Source organism: Dermacentor silvarum, chromosome 8, assembly GCF_013339745.2.
Source record: "Dermacentor silvarum isolate Dsil-2018 chromosome 8, BIME_Dsil_1.4, whole genome shotgun sequence".
NCBI lineage: Eukaryota > Metazoa > Arthropoda > Arachnida > Ixodida > Ixodidae > Dermacentor > Dermacentor silvarum.
This window is the reverse complement of record NC_051161.1, coordinates 115206629-115212628: the sequence shown is the minus strand read 5'-3', so window position 1 is coordinate 115212628 and position 6000 is coordinate 115206629. Positions and strand designations below refer to the sequence as shown.

Here is a 6000-nt window from a genome sequence, read left to right as displayed (position 1 = left end):
TAAACTTGGACATGAAGCAGCACCAGCAACGCGCAGAACTGCTGTGGACGCCGTCGGCGTTTTGCTTCGCACAAAACGCGTGCGGCGTTGGTGACTGTTGCCGGTGCCTCTAGGGGCGAGCGGCTCGGAGGTTTTCGACCTTAAGCCCCTCAATGTTTCGACCAGATCAGAATGGGACACTCGTCGAGCTGCGTCGGAAATCTTACGCACCTTCTCGCCTCGCAACGTTTTATTGCGATAGCAATTATATGGACACTCAAAAGCAGATTTCTGCCGTCGCCGTCGCCGTGAGGTTCCGTATGACGTCATTTGGAGAAGAAATCGTCGCCGCGCGCCGAACGCTGTATGTGCGAGTGAAAGGGCGCGAGGGGCGCGTCTTTCACGGGGAGTGAACGCACGGCGGAGAACAAACGCGCGTTCTGCGCCGTGCTCGCTTAAGGGCTGCAGAAGTAGGCGTCTCTGTTCACCTTCACAATCACCATGCATGTAGAGCAAACGCGCCTTCTTCCGACGAGCGAGAGGCCGTGGGGGAGGGGGAGGGAAGGGAGGCGACGTTTAGCTGCGGCACGCAGTGCCTATTTATATCAGAGGCTCCGGCAACAGTCACCAACGCCGCACGCATTTTGAGCGAACGCGGGCAAAACGCCGATGGCATCGACAACAGTTCTGCGTGTTGCCGATGCTGCTGCATGTCCAAGTTTATACAGCTGATAAAGCTAATATCATTACTCCGTATAGCTCTCTACAAGTTTGCTATCGCAATTGATGATTCGCCTTTCAGGTGAAACTGCGACAACTTTTTTATATAAATACGCATTTGGTGCCGTAGCTAAACGTCGCCTCCCCTCCCTCCCTCCCGTCCCCCCACAGCCTTTCGCGTTACCGAAAAAGTTGCGTTTGCTCTCTATCTATGGAAAGGAGGAAAGAGACGCTTAATACTGCAACCCTTCAGGGAGCACGGCGCAGAACGCGCGTTTGCTCTCCGACGTGCGTTCGCTCCCCCTGAAAGCGCGCGTCCCTCACGCCCTTTCACCTGCACATACAGCGTCCGGAGCGCGGCGACTATTTCATCGCCGTTGACGTCATACGGAACCTCACGGCGACGGCGACGCCGACGGCAGAAATCTGCTTTGGAGTGTCCATATAATTGCTATCGCAATAATAGGCACTTGGTGCCGCAGCTAAACGTCGCCTCCCTCCCCCCCCCCCCCCCCCCCACGGTCTTTCGCGCGTCGGAAGAAGGCGCGTTTGCTCTACATATATGGTGATTGTAAAGGAGGAAAGAGACGCCTACTTCTGCAGCCCTTAAGGGTGGTGGTAGAAACTTTTATTGCCATTGATGGTGGGGGCGAAGACCCCTACATGGCACTTGGGTGCTCCCTTACTGTGAGGACGCACCCTTACAAAGCGAAGGAGAGCCCTTGGAGCGCAATCCTTCTCATAGCACTGGAGATGATCCAGCACTGGTCTTGAGGGGAAGTGCAGGTCAAAAAGTTGTCGCAGTTTCACCCGAAAGGCGAAGCATCAATTGCGATAGCAACTTAGTAGAGCGCTATACGGAGTAAGGATAGTAGTTTTATCCGCTGTACAAACTTGGACATGCAGCAGCACCGGCAACACACAGCACTGTTGTCGACGCCGTCGGCGTTTTGCCCGCGTTCGCACAAAATGCGTGCGGCGTTGGTGACTGTTGCCGGAGCCTCTGATATAAATAGGCACTTAGTGCCGCAGCTAAACGTCGCCTCCCTTCCCTGCCCCCCCCCCCCCCCCCCCACGGGCTTTCGTGCGTCAGAAGAAGCTGCGTTTGCTCTACATATATGCTGATTGTAAAGGAGGAAAGAGACGCCTACTTCTGCAGCCCTTAAGGGAGCACGGCACAGAACGCGCGTTTGTTCTCCGCCGTGCGTTCACTCCCCGTGAAAGCGCGCGTCCCTCGCTCCCTTTCACTCGCACATACAGCGTTCGGCGGCGCGCGGCGACGATTTCATCTCCATTGACGTCATACGGAACCTCACGGCGACGGCGACGGCTACGGCGACGGCGACGCCGACGGCAGAAATCTGCTTTTGAGTGTCCATATAATTGCTATCGCAATAAAAGAGTCTCCCAGTAAGACTCAGCCACGGTCTGTGAGCACGGCGCAGAACGCGCGTTTGTTCTCCGCCGTGGGTTCACTCCCCGTGAAAGCGCGCGTCCCTCGCGCCCTTTCACTCGCACATACCGCGTTCGGCGCGCGGCGACGATTTAATCTCCATTGACGTCATACGGAACGTCACGTTGACGACGACGACGACGGCAGTAATCTGCTTTGGAGTGTCCATATAATTGCTATCGCAATAAAATGTACTGCACAGACGGTCTGCGAAAAAAAAATCACAGCATATCCACGGGGTGAATGATGATGAGTGGGCGAAGCTCCGGAGGGAATCATCGGATCTCCCGCTTAAGGGGACGCTAGCACAAACGCGTTAGAGACGTGCAGTACTCTCTAGTAAGGGGGAGCGGCCACAGCGTCTTACGCAGCCATTTACACATGCCGGAACGTGCACCGCGTTTGCCGACACCATCACATGACTGCTGAGAGAGTATACCCCCCGTATTCATAAACGCTCCTCGACTTGAACTTGACTTGCCACCGCCTTGGGCAGCGCGTTCGAAACGCGTTGAAGGTAAGGCGGAGAGGCCACAGCGTCTTACACCAGCTTCTTACACGGGCCGTAACGCGCTAGCACAAACGCGTTAGAAACGCGCTAAAAACGCTGCCTTTCGTTAATGTTGGGTATTTATTGCCATCGTGGTGCTTGTGTCTATGTGTGCTTCGTGGCGTAGTGGGCTAACGCCGCGCGCTCGGAAGCGAGGGGTCCCTGGTTCGATTCCGCGCTACGGACACAACTTCGGAATTTTTTTTCTCATTTTTCCCAGACTAGTTACACACTACTACTACGACGAGGGAGGAACGGGTGCCGCCTTAAGGAGCTTCGCCCCTAAAAAAATGGGCATCCGCCAGCGTCCGCGTAGCGAACGCGCGCTCGTTAGCAGACGCCGCGCTTGACAAGGACAGCAAAATTGAAGACGTCGCGTTCTATAATCCGTGCCTCAAATATATATGTTTGGCAAAATGGTGGGGGAGAGCTGCGAGCGCGTGACGCCAGCAAACGTGTGTTGTGTCGGCTCCGCCGATTTTGGGTTGGGGCCGCGGCCCAAATCACCCTACCTAGGCAAAACTGGCATCAAGCGATCCGGAACATCGAGCTGAACAACTGGATACCAAATTCTTCCAGGTGGTTCTCCAAGTTTACGGCCGTTTTTCGACCAACCACGTCGGCGCCGTCGTTAGCGACGCCGACGTTAGCGACGCCGACGCCCAGCCGGGTGGAATCGGCTCTCCGAGAGCAAAATGGCGGCATCCGCGCTCCAATTGCGCGCGTACGACCCTGAGGCGATGGCGTGGACCCCGGTTCCCACCACCGGTGGTGCAAATTCGACGGTTTTCCGAAAATTCGGAGTCAAGCTTTACTTCAAGCGGCCGAACACCACTCCCAGGACAAAGCCAAGATGACGGCGTCCAACGCCACCCCCGCCGCCGGCTCATCGGTCGGAGACACGAACGCTCCCGCGACGCGCGCCACGGGACGCAAGGGCAAGGCGTTCACGAAGTGGAAGCCGCGCCCAATGATCAAACCTGCTCCCGAAGACTACGTTCTAGTCATCAAGCCCTGAGAACATGTTTCTCTTCACGAGGCATTCACGGAAACCGGCTCCGGCACCGCCTCTCGGCGTACCTCGGGCCGGAAAGGGCCCGCGCCACCTCCGTTCTGCCATCGCGAGACCAAAACATCATTATCGTGCATACCCCGGACATCGAGGCGGCCGACCGGCTCATCGCGGACTTTGCAGTGAATACCGAGAAGGGATCGGTCCCGCTTCGCGGTTACCTGAGACAAGACGGCGACAACAGGTGCCACGGAGTGAACGTGGTCCGTAACACGGACACCACGGAAACTCTACAACACCGAGTGTGCTGGCGTGCCGGTACCATCGTGGAAATCCGAAAATTTGGAACATCCAATAAGGCACGCATCACCTTCGCGGGTAAGGAGAAGCCCCGTTACGTGCATTACGACAACATGGTCGTCTCTGTCACTATCCCGGCCTGCGGTCAGTATGGGGCCGTCGGACACCGCGCGGATGCATGTCCAAACCTGCAGCTGAACACGTGTGGACTCTGCGGACTCCATGCTCCACTAGTGGAGGGAGTGCGGGGCCCTCACAACTGTGTTCCCCGTTGTTCTGTGTGTGGTGGTGCCCATGCCACCAACTCTCGCGACTGTGCGGCAAAATTCCGCACACCCAAGATGACCGCCAAAAAGGGCGGGAAAAAGAAAATGACGCCCAAGTAACCCAAGAACAAAATCCGCCATCTTGGGAAACCCAGAGACCAGCCGCCACCACACGGTGGCCTGGAGACACGAGCGCCGGAGACGCACGGCAAAACCGGGGCCTGTGTCAATGCCGTCAAAAACGGACGCCAGGTGAGCAATTCGGGCGGGGCTGCTTCTTCCCCACCTCTTAATCCCCTCCCAAGCGCGCGTAACGCCGAGCAAGATCAAATAGCAGCACTCAGGGCCCAAAACGAGATGCTGCTAAAGAAAATTAACGAATTGGAATCCAAAATCAACCAGCCTATTTCTCCTCCCTCCCTCCCCACGACTGAGGTAATGGAAACTGAGCTCGTGGAGCCGAAGGCGGAAACAGGCCGCATTCAAGGCCCGTTTCGAGGCCCGTTTCGGGGCCTTAGACGCTCGATTCGCCGCCTTGGAAAACGAAATCAAAATGATGGTTACCGCCATCTCAAAATTGCAAGACACAATCCCCGCGATGATTGCCCAACAAATTGCGCACTCCTCGCGCCCCTCGCGCAGGTCTGGCGGTCCCTAGAAGGACGTATCCGGCCTCCCTCTCAAAACTTCTAGACGCACCCCCGAGGTAGACGATGACGACAGCTGCTCGCTCTCCGGTATGGAGGACTCGCCCTCCTTGTGAGTGCTAGCTTCGGAGCAGCGTCACTACCATCCAACCTCAGCCTTACTGACCATGGCGAGCAGCCCTAAGATCAGGTGCTTCCCAAAAACCAATTCGGCCACCCCTGTTCAGATTGTCCCGTGGAACTCTCGGGGCTTCCGGTCCCGTGCGAAGCCGGCGAATCTCCGACTTTTCCTTTCAACTCTCGACTCGCTTCCGGCGGTGGTTGCCCTCCAGGAGCCAGGTAGCTGCGCCACCCTTACAAGCTACACCACCTTCCAGCAGGACCCCTCTTCCTGCGTCTGTGTGCATAAAAATTATACAGCTAATCTAGTCGACTTGGAACTTGAAACTGAATGTTCGTATGTGATGGTGACACTTCTTCCGCTGAAGAAACACGATGCACCACTACACATACTCAACATATACTGTTCCCCCCAGACTCAAAAATTTAACGTTCGCAGCGCTCTTTAGCCGCGCTCTTAAGGCTGCGGGCAGGGACCCCCTGATATTTGTGGGTGATTTGTGGGCGATTACCCCCAGAGAGTACTGTGGGCCACAGTACTCTCTGGGGGTAAGTGCGTGAGGAGAAGCGTGGACGCAAGCTAGCGGAACTTGCGTCCACGCTGGTCCTGACTCTCCACATCGACCCTGCATATCCAACGCAGTTGGGTAACTCCATCAATACTTCTTTTTGGGCGAGTTGGTACATTGGAATTGGACTAGTTGGTTGGAACTCCGTGACCCGGGATACGTGTCCGGATCTTACCTTTACCAAAAACATTACACGCAGAATGGGCCAACACCGAGGAAACCCTCGGGAGTCACCACTGCTTTATCACTACCGCACCGTAATGACTAAACCATTAGCAAGACCACAACGCAGAAGCTGGGCTCCCCGACTGGAATAAGTTCCGGCAAGGATACATCAATTCGGCCTCTATCCGCGAACAAAGATACCACGCGTGGGCACAAGAA

General features: G+C 56.1%; 1 pseudogene; it reads left to right on the top strand.

The window, feature by feature from the left end:
* The first annotated feature begins 3397 nt into the window (after positions 1–3397).
* The window catches only part of LOC125947705 (uncharacterized), a 56876-nt pseudogene continuing 54273 nt past the window's right edge, over positions 3398–6000 (top strand).